The sequence below is a fragment of the Podarcis cretensis genome (genome assembly GCF_951804945.1).
Source record: "Podarcis cretensis genome assembly, chromosome: 1".
Classification (NCBI taxonomy): domain Eukaryota; kingdom Metazoa; phylum Chordata; class Lepidosauria; order Squamata; family Lacertidae; genus Podarcis; species Podarcis cretensis.
In genome coordinates this window covers 97,295,595-97,314,470 of record NC_137170.1, presented here as the reverse complement: position 1 = coordinate 97,314,470, position 18,876 = coordinate 97,295,595, and the positions used below count along the sequence as shown (strand labels likewise).

At 39.9% G+C, this 18,876-nt stretch overlaps 1 long non-coding RNA gene across 1 annotated transcript; it reads left to right on the top strand.

The window, feature by feature from the left end:
• Nucleotides 1-749: 749 nt before the first annotated feature.
• On the top strand, nt 750-7,590 carry LOC307226599. Its single transcript, XR_013843516.1, has 3 exons — nt 750-839; nt 3,880-4,062; nt 7,489-7,590. It is a non-coding gene; the product is annotated as an uncharacterized lncRNA (long non-coding RNA).
• Nucleotides 7,591-18,876: the final 11,286 nt, after the last annotated feature.

Below are 18,876 nucleotides of genomic sequence, written 5' to 3'. Positions count from 1 at the left end.
GATACTGAATAAATATTCTTTAATAGAAAACTACAAATTGTGTGGGAAATGGCATCTTAAAATCCTTGGATCTTGGTGTGTTGCCACTTTTTATGTATGCAATAAATTTTCACTGAGCAGAAATAAATCTCCAATTCATGCAGCAATGTAAGGAACCATAGATGCCTAAGGCCTTCTCTCTCAAAAGGCTATAAATTTCTGTCACCTAACTTTTTCTTTAAATAAAAGAAACCCAACAAAAAACCCTCTCTCTATTTCATTTAGAAAGAAACATATTGTGGCACGATAACAAAAGGCATCCATATGCTTGGCAAGTTAATTAGTGTGTCAGACATCTCATGATCATATTCAAATCTTAGTTCATCTAATAAAGATTAAATATATCTTGCTGTTCACTATTTCTGCTAAGCGCCATCTGAACAAATGGTGTGTACTTCGTTAAACACCCACTCACAAAACATTACAGTTATCTGAAGCTGATCTAATGCCACCTCTATATCACTCTAATGTCAAGCATTATTCAACAGTCACTTCTTTGCATTCCTAGATGGTAAAATAGCACTTTTTAAATACTTTAAAGAAAACATGTTGCTTCACAACTACTGCCACTGTACAGCCAATGCCTTAGGACAACCATTTTTGCAACTTATACTACAATCCAAAAAGTTAGGAAAGTCGTCTTATACCGAGTCAGACCACTGGTCCAAGTAGCTGAGTATTGTGGTTAACCTTTTTTTTTTCTTCAGGTAGGGACTATTCCCACAGCCCCCTCAAGATTGAATCTGGGACTTCTTGCATACAAAGCAAATGATCCACCACTGAGCCATAACTCTTTCCCAGTAAGTTCATACTAGTTCACAGGCTAAGGCTGAATCATCTCAGTACAGTAGTACCTCGGGATACAGACGCTTCTGGTTACAGACTCCGCTAACCCAGAAATAGTACCTCAGGTTAAGAACTTTGCTTCAAGATGAGATCAGAAATCGTGCTCCGGCAGCGCGGCTAAAGTGGTGCTTCAGGTTAAGAACAGTTTCAGGTTAAGAACAGACCTCCAGAACGAATTAAGTTCTTAACCCGAGGTACCACTGTACTGTTGGAAAATGTAGCTGTTTTCCTCATGCCTCTACCAGGCCTGTATTGAAGCATCAGTAGGCATTGCTATACCAAAATTTGCTTATACCATAGTGTACAGATATCTGTAGTGAGAATCCTGTATTAACCGTGGACAATGAGTACATTATGCATAGAGATGTAAGAAGGCATTGACTTTTTTCCAACTTGTTTTCATCATAATCAGAGATGTTCCCGTTCTTCTGAATTTCAGTTTTTGCCGTAATTTCTGTTTCCTTTTCAATTTTCAGCAGAATTCTTCAACCTATCATTATAAATTGATTTTACAAATATATTCCCAAAACTTAATTGCTCATAATTTTCCTTCTGGCAATTTTTTTGTGCTTTGATGTACACAAGCTCTTCTGAAAAGCTTTTAAAAATGCTGATCATTAGGTAATCAATGCAGCCACCTGAGCATTATGATTTACATACACAATTTGATACCTTTCTGCAAATAATAAAATGCTGCACATGAAAATGAGCAATAACAAACTATTTAACTGATAGTTAAATCATTACTCATAAGGAAAACCTGGCAGCATATTTAAAAGGCTACTGCAAAATTTTAATTACTGTTCAGTAGATCTACCTATCTACTGATGGACTAAGATAGAAGCAGACAGAAACCAAATCATTCATAGCTTGGGGTGGATGGCGGAATGACAGAATCCTTCATTTATAGTGGTGGTAGCTCTAACAAGATGTAAGATTGATTGATTCAGTTGTGAGGTTCATATAGTCATTTTTCTCTCTAAGCCAAGGCTAGGGATATTTGAGAACATCTTCAGTAAGCAGCAGGTGGGACAGCTTAATAAGGATTTTCAGCTATTTAGAAATGAGAGGATATAATGTAAATATTTATTTTTAGTTTTTCTTTTCTAATGGAATGAGTTCCACAGTGAATAGGCAAGGCAGCTAATGTCTTTGGTCACCTAGGTTTCATTTTCTGCTGCACATTCAATCCATATAGTCTAAGCTCCTAGAGTTCTTTCAGACTGACAAGAGACACTTTGGTTGAGGGGATCCCTCCCCTTCTTCTACATTGCTGTGCACTGAATTTCTGTACCACTGTTTTGCTATTCTGATGTTGGTTGTGTGTGTTTTTTTTGTGGGGATTTTATTTGGTGATTCTATTGTAAATTGTATTCATTTTAATTGCTATAAATTTTTGTCTGTATGCACTGCACAAATTCTACCCATGAAGTTTCCTAAGGAATATGCATTCCTCAGTTTTGGACTGTTAGAATTTGTGTCCTATTTAAATATCTACTGGGTATGTTTAAATTGCATAGAAAGAAGATGTATCACAAAAGAAGATGCAATTTTCTTCTGCAACAGTTTAAAAGAGAGAGGCATAAATACCTTCCATTTAACTAATAGAACATGAAGTTTCTCAAATGGTTTTCTTACTTTTTTAATGGCTTGTTTTCTATAGATAGCTGGTTGAGGATACACTGTCAAAAATGAGATGCTTCAATGCTGCCAAATATTATAAATATTTATATTTATGAATGAAAAATGTCTGTCAGTTACTATAAGTTTATGTAATGATTGGCTGAGATCCAGCAGTTAATATGCACACATTGAGACTTCCTCTTCCCTGAATACAGTAACTCTGTGTATGCAGAGCAGGATATTCCTAAAGGCACATGAAACATTCCCTTATTAAACAGAAACAAAAGAAAGGCCCCTGTACATGCAAAGCTTTGAATTACCCCCATCGTTCAACACCATCTTCAGTAAGTGAAGGAATTTTCTTCTAAGCAATTTTCTTCTACCATGGAAAATGAACAGTACTGCACAGCTAGTTTCGATGGTGGCCTTTGGTGGGTTCTCCCTTGGGTGAAATGAAAGGCTAGTCACAGCATGAAATAGGATTTTCACTCACGAGCAGTTCAGAGCTTTCCCCCCAGTCTTTTCATGGTACTTTCCTCAGAACTGGTGTCAAATAATTGACCTTTCCCACAACATATGCCAGGTAATATTTTCATCTATGTGAGCACTTATTGAATTCCAAACAACTTCTCAGTCTCCTGCTTACACAGTCTACTCCAGATGCCTCCTTATTTTACTAGTCGACTATTTTATGCATGGACTCTACTTCTTCATTATATAGCTTAACCTTGTGCTCATCGCAGACTCATTAGGCAGTAACAGAGAAACCGAATCCCCACATCCAACCTACATCCGGAGCCAGTGTCAAGATACTCAAAGACTAGGTGTTTGCAAAAGATGGACTTCCATTTTCAGTTGCATTAACAGGCACAAACAATGGATTCCACCTATCTGAGACTGAGCCAGTTCTGTCTACACTCCATTTCCTTCATTACTGTTAATGGCTCACTTTGTTTAAAAGATGTAACCATAAGATAATATCTTATTGCTTTTATGAGCACATTTTGGTCAGCCACAGTTCAATGTCTTGTTTTTACTCTCAAAGCTACATACTCATTCTCCAAGTATGCAGCATTTCCCATACATCATTGGGAGTGGGGGGGTTGACAGTTCAACAAAAAAAAGTCCACCACAGATGCTGTAATCCCTTATTACATCACAGATGGTGGCATATGAATGCAACATTGATGTATATGTATAATGCAAGAAAAAAAATAAGACACATGATTCCTGATCCAGAGCCCTGCATACACTCCTCCACACATACACACAGAAGCCCTAGTACACCTCACCTCTCCTCTCATCGTGTTCTAACATTGGAGAAGAAATCCAGGTTTGTTTTGTACTAGACTCATTGTGTCTCCATGCCAGAGCCAGGAGGTGACAAGGAGAAAAAGGAGAGAGAAGCTTTTTGAGCCCATGATCATCCCAAAGGTCATAAACCACAGTTTGTGAAGCTGCGAATGAACATCTAAACCAGACCAGAGTTTACCCAGCCATGAGGACATTTTCTTTCCTCCTAACTACTCAACTGAGCTGAATTACTGCAGGCAGGTAAGCTCTGGGAAAGCAAGCAGATGTCATAACATTGCAGTGGATCATGTTCCCCCTTCCAGGAAGACTGAGAAAATAAATCTGTTTGGTGGCTGTTGAAAGTTCAGCTATCTTCTACTCAAAACACAAATACGCATAACACCACAGAAGAGGCAAGGACACTTCAAGATAAACAGAGTTAAGAGCTCAGCAGTGTTTCATATTCAAGGCTACAAGAGCAAAGCAGATGAGTGCGAGGCCTCCATTCAAAATCAATGTATAAATATATGCGAGTAGGTCTTTCAGCATGGGTTTTTTTAAAAAGCCTAACACAGAATTTTTTGTATGATTCAAGGGCAGCAAATATAAGCTAAAGCAACAAATGAAGGGCTAAAATAAATTAGAATATTAATTCTATGGAAAATGGTATCATTCTCCTTAGAGCTGAGGATATATTATTTGTCTGTGGTTACTCAGTTCCATATGCTTGCATGGGAGAGAATTTCCTCAAGCTAATTTTTATTTCACTTCTCTCCCCTCCCCCCTCCAGTGGTGCTGGCAACAATCACTGAATATGGTTTGGTGTATATTTTTATATCTAGCTCGTCAGCAAATATAACCCAGTAACCACTTCTGAAATTGATGGAGTTTTGCTTATATACATCCCAACAGCAGAATAATTGGCCTATAGTTCCTCCTCTCTTCAGCTTTATGTTTGACAATATATAACACTGCCATGACAGCAAACTTTTTTAAGCAGAGTAATCCACATATCTGAAACATAGTAAAAGTTTACATCCTACACTCAAGGGAAATGTAGGACAACCAAAAAAGGACATGCATTCATAAGGGGAAAGCTGAAAAAGAGAATATCACATACAATATGAAAAGGGTAAAGCGTTCACAAGCATTTCAGAGAAATCACATACATTAGAAAAAAATAAATACAAATTCCTTCAGGAAAAGAAAGAAGAACCAAAGGGGCATTTTTTATTATCCTTTATTATATCACAAAAAGGGACATGTATCCCACTCCCTTTCCTGGATCTCTAAGCTTTTAAGTCCCTCCTTCATGGAGTATCTGTTTTGACCTTCTTCAGATGCAAATACTGTCTTGGCCTGACCATTGTTGCAAGCTATTATGCTAATATTCTGCTATCCAGATCTTATTTGAAGGCATATAGCTTAAGACAAAGCATGGTGGCATCTTGAAAAAGGATAGCAAGTGGAGAGAGAACAGAAGAAAGTTTCCTAGATAAAGGTAGGAGGAGAAAGTCATTAAGAGTTCATGCTGGTAAAATTGCAGGTTCAGATTGGTGGAGAAGGGCAAAAGACAGACTTATCAGAATTTGTCATCACAGCGTTTTACTGAAATTAAGAGAACTTGAAAATCAAAGGAGCCAATTTTAGAGAGAATAATTTCAGAGGGTAACTTCCTTGTTTTGCAGTGCAAGAGCAGATGCTATAGTGTCAGAGGGTGAATGAGGCAAGGCAAGGAAGGGGTCAAAGAACACTTTTCAGCCACTACAATGGGGCACTTCTGCGCATATTGTACCTCTTTCAGAAACTAGCCTATGAATCAAACCAATGGGCTTTTGGTATGTTAACTGTTGTTCTTTAAGAAAGCTTAGAAATATGTTTAAAGAAACTGTCAAATAATTGCCTGCGCATGATTGACGCATTTTATTTCAAGAAAATGCAAGAAAATAATATGAAAGCCTCAGGGGACAGTGTCTTTTGGCATATGCTCTTCTTGCACATTTTTTAAAAATGTGGTGGTACACACCATCTTGAGGAGTAAGAAAACCGCTAAGACTAATCGAAACTGTCAGAAATGTGGCACTTCCATTTAAATCATGGAATTTACATTTTGCTGCTATTACTGCATGATCCTAAGGACATCCCACTGAGTTCAATGGGGCTTACTATTCAGTATGCGTGCTTAGGATTGTGGCTCTTGAACAGATTGACTTGCAAAACAACTAATACGCCATCACATTTCCACACAGCACCTTATTAATCACAAAATTTGAAGGTTTCCATTGGGATTTTTTTTTTAAAGCAGGTGTCAGTTTTCTTACCTTGGTGGTAGTATGATATAGCAAGCCAAAAGTGGTTGTTTTTACATCCCCTGGAATGAGATCAGGGGGAGAGGGGAATGCAAATATCTGTCTGCATGTAATAAAACCTACTAGTGAACTAGTGCACCGTGAGAACAATAAGAAGAGGACAAATAGGGGTGGGGGTGGGGAGAAGGTCCACCTTCACACTTTAAAGCAAAGAGTAATGAACTGAGAGGAGCAGATGAATTGGAGAACGCAGGGAGTTATGAACAGACACCTGCAATTTTACAATATAAAAAACAAAAATATGTAACAAGCTATACATTATTTAAAAGAATCTCTCTCTCTCTCTCTCTCTCTCTCTCTCTCACACACACACACACACACACACATACATATATATGAATAGCCAGATTGTAAAAAATGACAGCTGTCAATTCTACAGTATGTAAGTTATGGAACTTCAGACACCAGTGACTTGAAGCGTTGGGGGGTGGGAGGAGCCATGGGAAATGGGGGCCTAATGTTATATGTCCTGTATCACTAACTGTAGTATTGGGTAGTGGGAATGGGGGTGTCATCCACTGTAAAAAATAAACAACAACAGCAACAGAATGCTGAGTCTAAAGAAATTAATGTTATTTTGCTTTTCGATTTCCAGCACCATATAGTTAAGGTCAAGGTTAAGTCTGAAGGGGCAGTGAGGGTATACGAGGGGGTGGCACAAGAGAGATTTCCAATGCAAGAATTATAAATTGCTGGCAGAAACTTAAGAGGGAAGAGCACTACTAACAAGAATATCTCAAGACTGCTTTTAAATCACTGCAATTCTTTAAAGTTGACAGGGCAGGAGGTTATTTATTGTTATTACTCTTATTTATTTCATTCCTGAATTGCTTCCTATGAAGCATCTCAAAGCAATTTCAGAATACAATAAAACACATATAAAACAATAGCACTTATAAAAACAGTTAAAGCATTTGCTTTAAGAGTTTTGAACCATTGCATCTCTAAAAACACAGTTTCACACACCCTCCTTCCTCTCCTCAATAGGAAGAAGATTAAATAAGTGGGAAAGACAAATAAGTCACCGCTTAATCATTTTCATGTCACCAGAATCTTTTTACAGATGAGGATACGCCAAAGAGAAAATGTTCCTCTCCCTCCTTGGTGTAACTCTGACTGTAATGAGATCCTTTCAGTGGCTGGTGGCGTGAAAATGATAATAAATGCAGAATTTCCATGTCCAAAGCAGCAATACACATTAAGGAGGAGGAGGAGGAGGAGGAGAGAAAGGGAAGGTTTGTTGTCCATGTATTCATACTAAAAGGACTGTTGAAGCCTCAGTCATTAAAGTGACTAGACATTTCTCTCATTTCCACAGGTGCTAATGAACAGAAGGCTGGAATCTCTGCTTCTTGCCAATAAATCTCTTTCAGTTCGGAGAGATGTGAATCACTTTCATACAAGACAAAGTAGGATGGAAAGAGAAAACGAATTTTGTGATAAAGGTGCAAAAATACTGAACTCTTTCCCCAGAAACTAGAATGTAATGAAACGAAGTCCTATTGAGTATTGGCTTCCTGATACATTAATGAAGCCTGCAGAACATCTTGAGCTGTCATTCAAGGTGAAATTGGAGACATCTAAGTCTGGTGAAACATCTTCTGCGGGAGAAGCCAAATACAAGAAAATATAAGGGGATGGGGTGAAATAACAAGATATTCAAGCAATATTTCAGAAGCTACCTACTAGCCGAAGTGTGTGTATGTCACAGGTACTGTTAGAAACCAGAATCGCCATTCTCACCATTGCCAATGTGGCCTTCAAGAAATGCGACAAGGTGAAATTGTGAAAATAATGGGGAAAGAGTGGTCGGAAGTGGGGAAAGAATAGCCACTGAGGAGAGGAGAATGGATGATTGGTAATTTGGGCATGAAATGGGACTGAGCATTTCTGGTTGTTTCTCTACTAACACAAAAACACGATGTCTTGTTTTTTAAATGACTACTGTTAAAAGCGGTGATGCGAAATGTGTAGTTTGAGCCTCAGTCACAGCCTGGGTAACCACTGAAAAGGAATACATATACTGTATTCAGCTTTATTAGTCTGCAAAGGAAACATACTGCTTAAGGTTTAGCTGTTTTGATGGAAAGAAGTTTCTCGCACTGAATCCGGGTGCCTTCTTGCAAACTAATGTTGAATACAGTGGTACCTCGGGTTACATACACTTCAGGTTACATACGCTTCAGGTTACAGACTCCGCTAACCCAGAAATAGTGCTTCAGGTTAAGAACTTTGCTTCAAGATAAGAACAGAAATCGAGCTCCAGCAGCGCGGCAGCAGCAGGAGGCCCCATTAGCTAAAGTGGTGCTTCAGGTTAAGAACAGTTTCAGGTTAAGAACGGACCTCCGGAACGAATTAAGTACTTAACCTGAGGTACCACTGTACTGATACTTCACTGCCTGTAGGCCTCAGACCAGACTGGAACCTACTGGATCAAAGCAGCAACCATGATGGGACATGGCTGGGACACTGAGAATTGTGTTTTTACCTAGTATAAAAGTAAAACCCATCTTATTCCCCCCCCCATGTGAATCTTTCCTCTATTTTCTTATGTGAATCTCTTGTTACTCAGCAATGGGGTGAAAGCAATACAAATTTTATTGCATCTACTTTGCTTTCAAGATGGCAGGTTGTTATTTTTTTATAGCATCCTGTCTTGCACTCCATGTCACCACACCTGTGGCCTGCATTTTGCAGTGTTCCTGGGTGCTTTGGCATCTTTGGCTGGGCATGAGAAGCTGTTAACAACAGCCAGGAGCTTTTAAAGAAATCAGGGTGAAATAGAGCCTTTAAAAGGTAAAAGGAAGGACTTCTATAACAAACAAAATAAGTGAGTGCAGAAACCTCAGGTGTGATTGTAGCTGGTGTCTCTGGCTTCCTGCTGGAGCGGGGGAGACATCATGAGGCAACTTGTCTTGTGGGGCATTCCCAGACAAGGACGTGCAGAACGCTGGACAAATGTTTAATGGAAAGAGAACACAATCCACCCTGGGCCAAAGAGGTACGCTCAGTCCATGCACCTTTCAAGATTTCTAATGCAACCTGCAAATGAGGCAGAAAAACAGAAGCCTCTATTATGGGAGAAGGAAGTCGCCTCTTAACTAACCTTAACTAATCCCCTTCCAGAACAGATTCTGCTCCGATAATAAGAAAACACCAGATACAATACATCACATAATTCTGGATTACTCTCTTCTTGACACCCTTTGCAGAGATCTCCTAGTGACTCCCATACAGCTTAAAATACCAATTTACAAAGAGTCTATAATCCAGTATTTGTTGAGGGATGATTCTCCTGAAACTACCAGGATTGTTCTGGGGTATTTAGCTGAGATCTTTAAAGCAAAATCTAAAGTTGCCTGATTTATTCAGTGGTGGTTATCTAGTCTTTTATATATTGTATGTGTTTGGATCATCAATGTATTTGGATGACTTTGTATGATTTTATTGTTTAAACTTATGCCAATGAAGGCCAATAACAATAAATAACCTGTTTCTAGAATAAATGTCTGAAATATTATCCTGCTTTAGGGAACTGCTCTACCTCCCTGATCATTTTGGTTGCCCTTTTCTATACTCAGTCCTTTTATGAGCTTGTGATTCCTCTCAACCTTAGAAAACAGAATTCTGGACACGGTCTCGTAGTGGTTGCTTCTTGCTGTTTTCATGTTTGTAGTTTTGGCATACTTCCCCTGATTAACCAAATGTCCTCTCTCATGACCAACTTGGATAGCCTTCTTAATATATGTTTCAATTTCTCCTTCCCCCCTTCCATAAGGCTGTAAAATGCACAGTGGAGCAATGTGATTGCTCCCTGGTTTCCTAGGTGCCTCATTCCTTTCCATCTTAGCAAGCACAGAAATCTCACTGACCCTTTCTTCTTCAATTTGCTGCTAAGTTTACACATTGTGCTTCCCCGTAATTCTCCCTCAAACAAATGCTTCAGTGCTCAATTTAGTAAATAAAAGATTTATCTGTGAGCGGAAAAACACACGGTGAATCAGCAGTCATGATGAGTAGCTGCAGGAGAGGAGAGCTAAAAAGGAATAGACCTGCACATAAACTACAAGGAAAAACAAACAATGTTAAGAGATGGATTTCAGAGCTGGTCTTTCAAAAACACCATTACCAAAAGCAGTTCAAACAGCAATAATGGCAGCAAAAGAGTGTGTGTGTGTGTGTGTGTGTGTGTGTGTGTGTGTGTGTAAAATACTCTGGCAGTCTCTTTATCCTTAAACACCAACTTTCAAATGTACTAGTAGGCACGAAACAGGAATTTAAGCCCAAACAGAAAATGAACTAGATGTGAGTTTATATTTTAAACATATAGACAGTATCAGCATCTGATACTCCTATCTCCTGGAGTGAGGTATTCCACTGGGCCCATGCTGGCAATCGTTGAAAGACTTGAGTGAGTTAAAAGCAAATCAAGGAACCCACATGAGGCAAGCCCCAGTTAACTGCAACTCCATTTAATATAGGCACACCAAACAGAGCTGCAATGCTAAAAAGCCAATGCTCTTCCATAACTAGGTTATGGCCTCTGGGACCAAGGCAACTAATAAAATCTAAGCTACAAGTGTCTAGCAACAGTAGCTGTTACAGGCGTGCTACCTTAAGCAATACATTAAGTCTCATGGTGCCTTTTCTCAAATCCTGTCTGGGAATTGGCTAGTAAATATGCATGGCTGTAACAGTTGTATTAATCAGTTCTCTGTCCATTTCTGGCCACTCTTCCACTGAAAACATAAGGCTTCAAATGAAACAGAACCACACTGTTGAGGTTCAAATACTCAGAGGCTTACATGCAGCATAGGTATCACACAATATCCAGCTTCTTGCTCCAGCCTTCAGCATAGGTTACTTCAGTTATAATAGTGATCATTATCATGTATATAGGGGGAAAGCTAGAAGAGCTGGTGAGCTCAGCTCTGTGATGTGCAGTGGGCTGGATATTTTGTTGAAGCAGCATCTCAACCTTGAGTCCCCAGATGTTGTTGGACTACAACTCCCATCATCCCTGACCACTGGTGCTGGTAGCTAGGGATGATGGGAATAATAGTCCAACAACATCTGGGACCCAAGGTTGAGAAAGTCTGGGTTGAAGGGTCCTGGTAGGAATTGTAGATGGGCTACACAGAGAATTGCCACATCAGAATAATAATAATAATAATAATAATAATAATAATAATAATAATGGACTGCATATACTGCCTTTCGTTTAAGATGAAATATCAAGGTGGTTCACAAATAAAAGCCAACATCAAATAAAACAAATAATTAAATAAGCACCTTTACTGTCACTGACTTCCAAATTGATTGCCTCATTACATTGCAGGAAGCACTTAAGTACCGTATTTTTCCTTCTATAACACGCAGATTTTTTCTCCTAAAAAGGAAGGGGAAATGTCTGTGCGTGTTATTGAGCGAATGTGTGGTCCCTGGAGCCAAATGGCGCGAGGGGAGGCAAAAAAAAATCAGGCAAAAATCAAATCGCACGTCTCCTAGAAGGGAAACCTGAAAAGAGGAAGCGGCTGCTTTCCTGCATTCTGCCTCAGGGTCTTACTGCCCACCCACCTCTGTTTCCTTGCTGTGTTTGGTCAAACGGAACAAAGAGCAGGGAAAGCCCCTCCCCTCCAGGCAAGCAGAGGGGAAAGCAGAGTGTCGTCTCTGTGCTCCGTGCTGCTGAAAACATGCAGGAGGGAGGGAGGGAGGGAGGGAGGGAGGGAGAGAGAGAGAGAGAGAGAGAGAGAGAGAGAGCTGGCTGGCTTGGGTGGGTAGGTGAGGGAAAACTTTTGCCTTCCTTTCCTCCCTCCCGTTATACCCCTCTCCTGCATTCTTAGCCAGCTGCTTCTCTGCACACCCCTCTCGTGCTCCTTGTCCGTTCTGTGTTTTTCCTTCCCTCCCCACTTAAAATGTGGTTAAAAAGCATGGATCCACATGGATCCTCAGGATCTTTGCATTGGGTCACCCCAAATTCACCATCAGATCACATAGCATGTCCATGGCTACAGCCTGCCCCCCAAAAATCACGCACCCACTGTTGCCTGGGGCTGCAATGGTGCAAAAATGTGGTTAAAAAGCATGGATCCACAGGGATTCTCAGGATTTTTGCATTGGGTCACCCCAAATTCACCATCAGATCACATGTCTGTGGCCACAGCATGAAGCACAAAAATGATACATCCACTGTTTCATTCAGAATGTTTTTTCCCTTGTTTTCCTCCTCTAAAAACGATGTGCGTGTTATGGTCAGGTGCGTGTTATAGAGCGAAAAATACGGTATTTCATGAGACTCTGTTCATTTCCCTCCAATTCTGTTACCAGAATTGGTCAAAGTAACCTGGTATTGCTGAACACAGATTACAACCCCTCCTGAAGGCTGAACCTGTGGATTTATCTCTGTGTAATCACATTGTAACAGAGTTGCACAAATTTCATTTGCACTGTGCTCAACACAAATCAATATAACTACTGTACTCAGTTTCTGTTCCAAAAACTGTAACAGAAGCAACTTCTCCAGGACATCATTTATAGCAGCGAAACCTAGGTTGGCACGCCCTTGTATCTGTGTGTCCTTCTTTGCTTATTTTCATAGCACTGTTGACCACTTCCCCAAAATAAAATGCATCGCTTCTGCTCTTTTACAGCTAGTGTAAGGAAAGGAGAAATCAAAAATTACTTTCATGTCTTCAGACTCCTGTCCAGGTGCGGAATGAACATGCAAATGGCAGGCAGCGGTAGATTCCACCTCCTGCCATCCACACATTTAAATGCAGTCCTGCAAAATGCATTCACGCATACATTCATACACATGGTGGCACGGCTCCATGTGATCAGGAAACCTGAAAGAATAGTTCACTTGACGACTTGCCTACATGAGCACTCTTAAGGCTCGTCTACACTTCCAAGCCTAGAAGGCATGGGTCTGAGTGCTTTTCCACTGGTCTGAGCAGTTTTCTGTTAGCCCCACTGGGAAAACCCACTCTTTAGCAATGAATTCGAATAAATGTCAAACTGCGGAAAACCTGTTTGGCATTTGCTCCAATTCAGTGGTAAAGATAGGGTTTTCTCGCAATAAATTGGCAGGGCAAACAGAAGTCTGGATGAGCCTTTAATACATATTGCAGAAGTGTGTCTTGATGTATGTAGGGGAGGGAGTGGAGGGCTTCCACCTGCACACTCATCCTATGCATGGAGAGGAGCCCTAATGACGGAATGGGGTAAAAGTATTCTGTGAATAGGATTGTGGAGACAAGCAATTCTGAGGAACACTAGCAAGGAACTAGCAGCCATCTTAGAATCACCTGAAGGAAGCATTCCAAAGGGTGCTTGTTCCACAGTTCAGTCTGCTGTGGCATCATTTTATAAGTCTGCAGAACCAAATATACACTTATTAGCCATTATTTCTCATCTTGGCACTCCCTCACCACCCGAAATATTTGCTTCAGGACCCAGCTTGATTATTTGAAAGTGGCCAAAATAATATTACTCCCAGGAAGGCAACAGATAAATAGGCCTTGGCAGTACAACCTGAAGAACAGTCTCAGTTACTCTGGTGTATCATCTGATGCAATTGTTCTTTGATATCTCAAATGTATTTTGTGGGGACAAGATTGCAGGAAGATACAGACAAATGTGTACATTTAAGCAAAGACCTGGATCGTCCTGTACACAGAAATAACTGTAGCTGTCAACCGGGAATAAAAGATCCTACCCACTAGAGAAAAATAAACAAATCTTCAGCAACTTCCTAATGATGAGTTTAAGTGCAATACCTAAGATCCCAGGACTTGTAAAAATCAATCAATCAATCAAAATCCCAACTCAAATGCAAGAGCAAATCTGGACATGATTCTAGGTCTACTCCCCCCTCCCCAAGTTCTCTGCATGACTTTAGGCTCAGTCCTTTTTTATAAGGAAGGTTTCCAGGAGAAATAGTTGCTGAGCACAAAAATGTTAAGACCCCTTTTTCCAGGTGTTGATTGAAGCACAGTTTCATCTTCTTGGATCTCTGCCCTCTGCATCACCAGACAACTGTAGGTCATGGAATCTCAGCAAGGATTTCCCAGAGCAAAAGTGTTTGCCCAGCCAGACAAAATCAATGCAAAAATAAAAAGGCCTAAAGCTCAATCAAAGGTTTCTGGGCCAAGCACCAAAGTGAGTGAAGGAGGAACAAAAGAGAGAGAAATGTAGGATTACTTTAAACACAAATGCATAGTACAGAGAGTTCAAATTAATCCCAAAACAAGGCTTCTGATCCTCTTGCACTGCTGTTGCACACCATCCTAGAATCAATGTGCTACTTGTCTGTCTGCTTTGTATGTCAAGTCAAATACCAGAAGATCCAAACTGCCATCCATTTCTGTATTAGAAACATCCAGTACATACAAACTCATATTCTTTTACTGGCTTTATTTATCTCTCTGATTTGTCAGGGGTTACAGAATGGCAGCAGAATAATAGTACCTGTTAATTCAATATTCAAGGCAATACAAATCGCTAACTCTGTAACCCTCTTCTTTGGTGAATCCTGTTGGCTGATGGCTCCTATGTTAGGCTGATTGCTGGCTAATAGTCCAGGAAGACTGGCTCCTGTTTCACATGCCTCAACTGTCCCAATTTTCCTGGGACATTCTGGAATTACAGACACCATCCCAGCTTCTCATTGGATCCTGGAATGTCCCATTTTCTCCCTCCAGCGTTGCTGCCTCTGGCAGGGAGTAGGATGAGCTGGAGCTTGCAAAAGACACACATTTTTTGGTGCTGCGCTCTCGCACAAGTGACACTGGGTATCTCCCATGAATATTTGGAATAAAACACTGTACCAAACAGTGCTAGGAAAAGTTGAGGCAAGGAAGCAGCAAGACAGCAATATGGTTTGTAACTGGAATTAGCAGAGGCAGAAAAAGAAGGGAGTTTCTAGCTAAAAGCAATAACCAAGAGTGAGGTCTTGGAAGGGCCATAGAACTCTGGAGTGCATGGCAACAGATTAAGCCTATATAGACTGTGGAGCACCATTTCATCTATATTGTGTATATATATATATATATAGAGAGAGAGAGAGAGAGAGAGAGAATGTTTTAGAAAATATTGTTCATATCTATTTGTAGTTTTTAAGATATAACATTCAGATTCCCAAAGGGCTATTCTATTCTTCAAGTCAGAAATGAGAAAAGTGCACAAAAGTTCAAAGGAAGCAACTAGACCTTACTATTTGCAACAGAACTATCTGCATCACAATACATGGGAAAGGAGAAAGGGGGTCACAAATATGTTCAAAAGGTAACAGGACTGTTGAAATCTCTTTTAAAAATGCAGATACAAATTAAAATTATGAAGCAAGCCCAGAAAAGAAATCAAGTACTTCCACTGCTCAAACTCTCCAGCTTGAAAAACTGTACTGATGTAATCATATAAACTAGCTTTCAAGATGTCAGATTTCATTACTTATTTTAAATATAGGAATTAATGGAGCAGGTTTTCCGCAACCCATCCCACCCCACTTTAATGATCCTTCTAGTGAGCGCTGAGTCTCTCTCTCTCTCTCTCTCTCTCTCTCTCTCTCTCTCTCTCTGTAATTGAACTGAAGTTTAGAAATCTGCAGTGATTTTATTTACTTATTTATAAACTGAAATTCTTATCCTTATTATCAGAGTGAACAGCCTTGTTATTGATCAGCTGATTCATACATTGCTTGGTAGGAAGAAGATATTGTATGTGAAGACTTAAAAAGGGACACGAAGAATGTAGCAAACCTGCATTTTCAACTTCATGGCTCATCGAAGTGATGCAAGTGATACTACATCCACACTAGATTTTCTGGCCACAATGCAATAAATGAAAACTTTTTAAATTCTGTATTCTCAAGGAGCTACACCAGCTTTAGTAAGTAGGGAATGTGCACACAGTCTCACATATGATCTTCACACCATTGCTGAAATTAGGCATTCCTGTGGCACCACACACTAGTTCTTTAGTAAAAAAAAAACACTTCCACTTGAAAGGACTGATTACTTTGGAAGGCGTAACTGCTCAATGATGGCTTGTACTTTATTCAATTGCTCTGTTACCTTCTACAGCAAGGAGTCATGCCAAATGCCGCAGAGCAGCTACCTCTATTGAACCAGGTAAACAGACCACTCTAGGCTTCTGAGAGAAGGTATCTCCTGAAGAATGATTTATGCTAACGGCTTGGACTCTTTTGAGGACCCTTAAGGAAAAATGAGAGGCACCACAAAAGAAACCAGTGAGTAGTAAGTGCACTTTTCCTGACGGCATCTCCAGACTGCAGCAAGAGCTCAAGTGGTACCCGAGAATTAAATCCATGTGAAGTGGAGAGAACAGCAGTTTTGTCTCTTGTCAAGTTGCACATCCTTAATAACAAGTGGTGATATCTTTGTGCTGGACGAATTCAGAGTACACTTTTGAACCATTTCAACACCACAGTTAGAGAGAGAGAGAGAGAGAAAGAGAGAGAGAGAGAAATGCCTGAGCTTACCGAAGTTCAGATGAGAGGGGAAGAGTTTTGGATGCAGAGTACAAACACAGGCAAAAGCTTTCAAAGACATTAACAAGAACAACTATTTATCTGGGTTGGTTATTTTGCAAGTGAAGAAAGCCACTCAGATTTGATGCTAGAATGGTTCAACCTTCAACAGCTAAAGAAACAAGAAAAGCTGTTATTTTTCTGAACTTGACCAATAGCTCTGCAGGAGATTGAACCAACTCTTTTACCAACTGAGAAGATAAAGTACATTAGAAAAGACCATAGACTGCTCATTACCACAAATAATCAGAAGTCTTAAAAGGACAGCATTTGTGCTGAAGGATATTATTCTCTTGTGGTGCATTAGAGTATATTGCTTGCTAATCTAATTGACGTTAGATGAAAAGGACACTATCGGGTTATTTGGAAGGCAAATTCTGATGACTCGAGACTTCTTCGGGATTCATCTGCAGCCGACAAAAATCAGGAAATAGACTCATTAGTAATCAAAGCTATTAGAACAGGAAGTGCCATGGCTCATATCTGATTTTGCTTCTACTATTCAGTTACATACCCCAGGAAGGAACATAAAACTGAATGGCATTTTGTGCAAAGGAGGCTGGGGGAAAGAGTTGCTTGCTGATTATGATGGGATTTATTTCAAGTTATTCAGGGGCCCTACAGTCTTGCAAGAAAACAATACCAATCACTAACAAGTGATAGCAGAGATATCCCTGGTGCTGTGTTCCTGCAGTTTACAAGAAGGAAACACTTTTCTCGTTACTGAAGTGCCAGCTGGCCAATAAATTAGTTTAACGCCAGGCAAGTTAAAGATCCATTTTCAACCGCGGCTTCAGGAAAGATTCAAAGTAGTCAAACTGTGATGAAAAGGCTGGGGAAATATCACAGGGCCAAAGGAAAAGGAAAACTGTATATTATTGACAGGGAGACGTGAGCAGGAAAGAAGGCACATGAGGGCTGCTCAGGCATTACGGTTGCGAGCAGAGGTGGAAGGAAGACCTTGACAACAAAATTGGATTTAAACTGCATATGACTTTATTAAAGGGCTGATAACAAAGGAGTAGGTCAGTGGGGTCTTAGAAACAGTTGTAGTTATCAAATTCATTTTGCCCTGTTAAACAGAAGCACCATGAGACAGGTGCAAGTACACCCTGCTCCTCAACCGCAAGGCCAAGCTTGACACATGATAGCATAAACGGCTTGCCACAGACAGTACTGACAGGCAAGGTCAGAGGAACATAGCAAGAGCCAGCTGGAACAGGCCAATGGCCCATCTATTTATTTTTTAATAATATTTATTAAAGATTTTCAAATATAACAAAAAAAAAGAAAAACATCCAAATTTAAGGCCTTATTTTCAATATCATCTTTCCAGGACTTCCCCCTCCCCACCCCCTCTTGTATTCCAATTCTTTCAAATAGATTCAACAAATTCTTACCCCAAATTTTAAAATTATTATCATTAACCCAATTTAAAAAATATTTTCCCATCCCCTAAAATCGACCTGTTCCCTTCCACGAGTTCCCCTCTTTAATATAAGATACAGATTAACATAAAAGAATTTAAAAAAGAATAAAATATAATTTAACACCCTTTGGATTCCAAATTTCCCTCCCCCCTTTCCCAGTTGCGTTCCCAATGTCCATCAAATCCACTGTCTCCTGGAGCTCCCACATCTGAACCATAATCTAAGCCATAATCCTTCACCAGTCCGTTTTGCCGTCTTTTTAGTAATCTTTACCGTCTTTTAATCATCTTTAATTTCAAATGTCCAATCTTAGAAAGGGTCTATCTTCCAACTTTGTCCAGTTCTTGTTTTTCTTGTTGTTCTTGATGTTCTCTCTTCTCCTCTTTTTTTTTCCTTTTTTTCCCCCTGCTCTCCTGCACAAATGTTCTAATTCCAAAAAGCTTGTAATTCCTCTACAGAGGCTTTGTTATTCAGGAACAAAACATTACGTCAAGTCCCTTCCATTCTTCAATAGATAAATCTATTGTCTCCTTTAGTGTGTAGACCTCTGTAGACAAAATAGTGTTCCATTTCTGCAGTTTCCCAGGAGATAAAATGTCCGATTCAAATTCCATGCCAGCGATACTTGTAATAACCCACAGCTCCTCTAGAGGGATTATAGTAACTCAGTTTCATTCCCGATCTCACCCACCAGTCAAAGTAACTTATTATTCCTTGTTTTAAACAG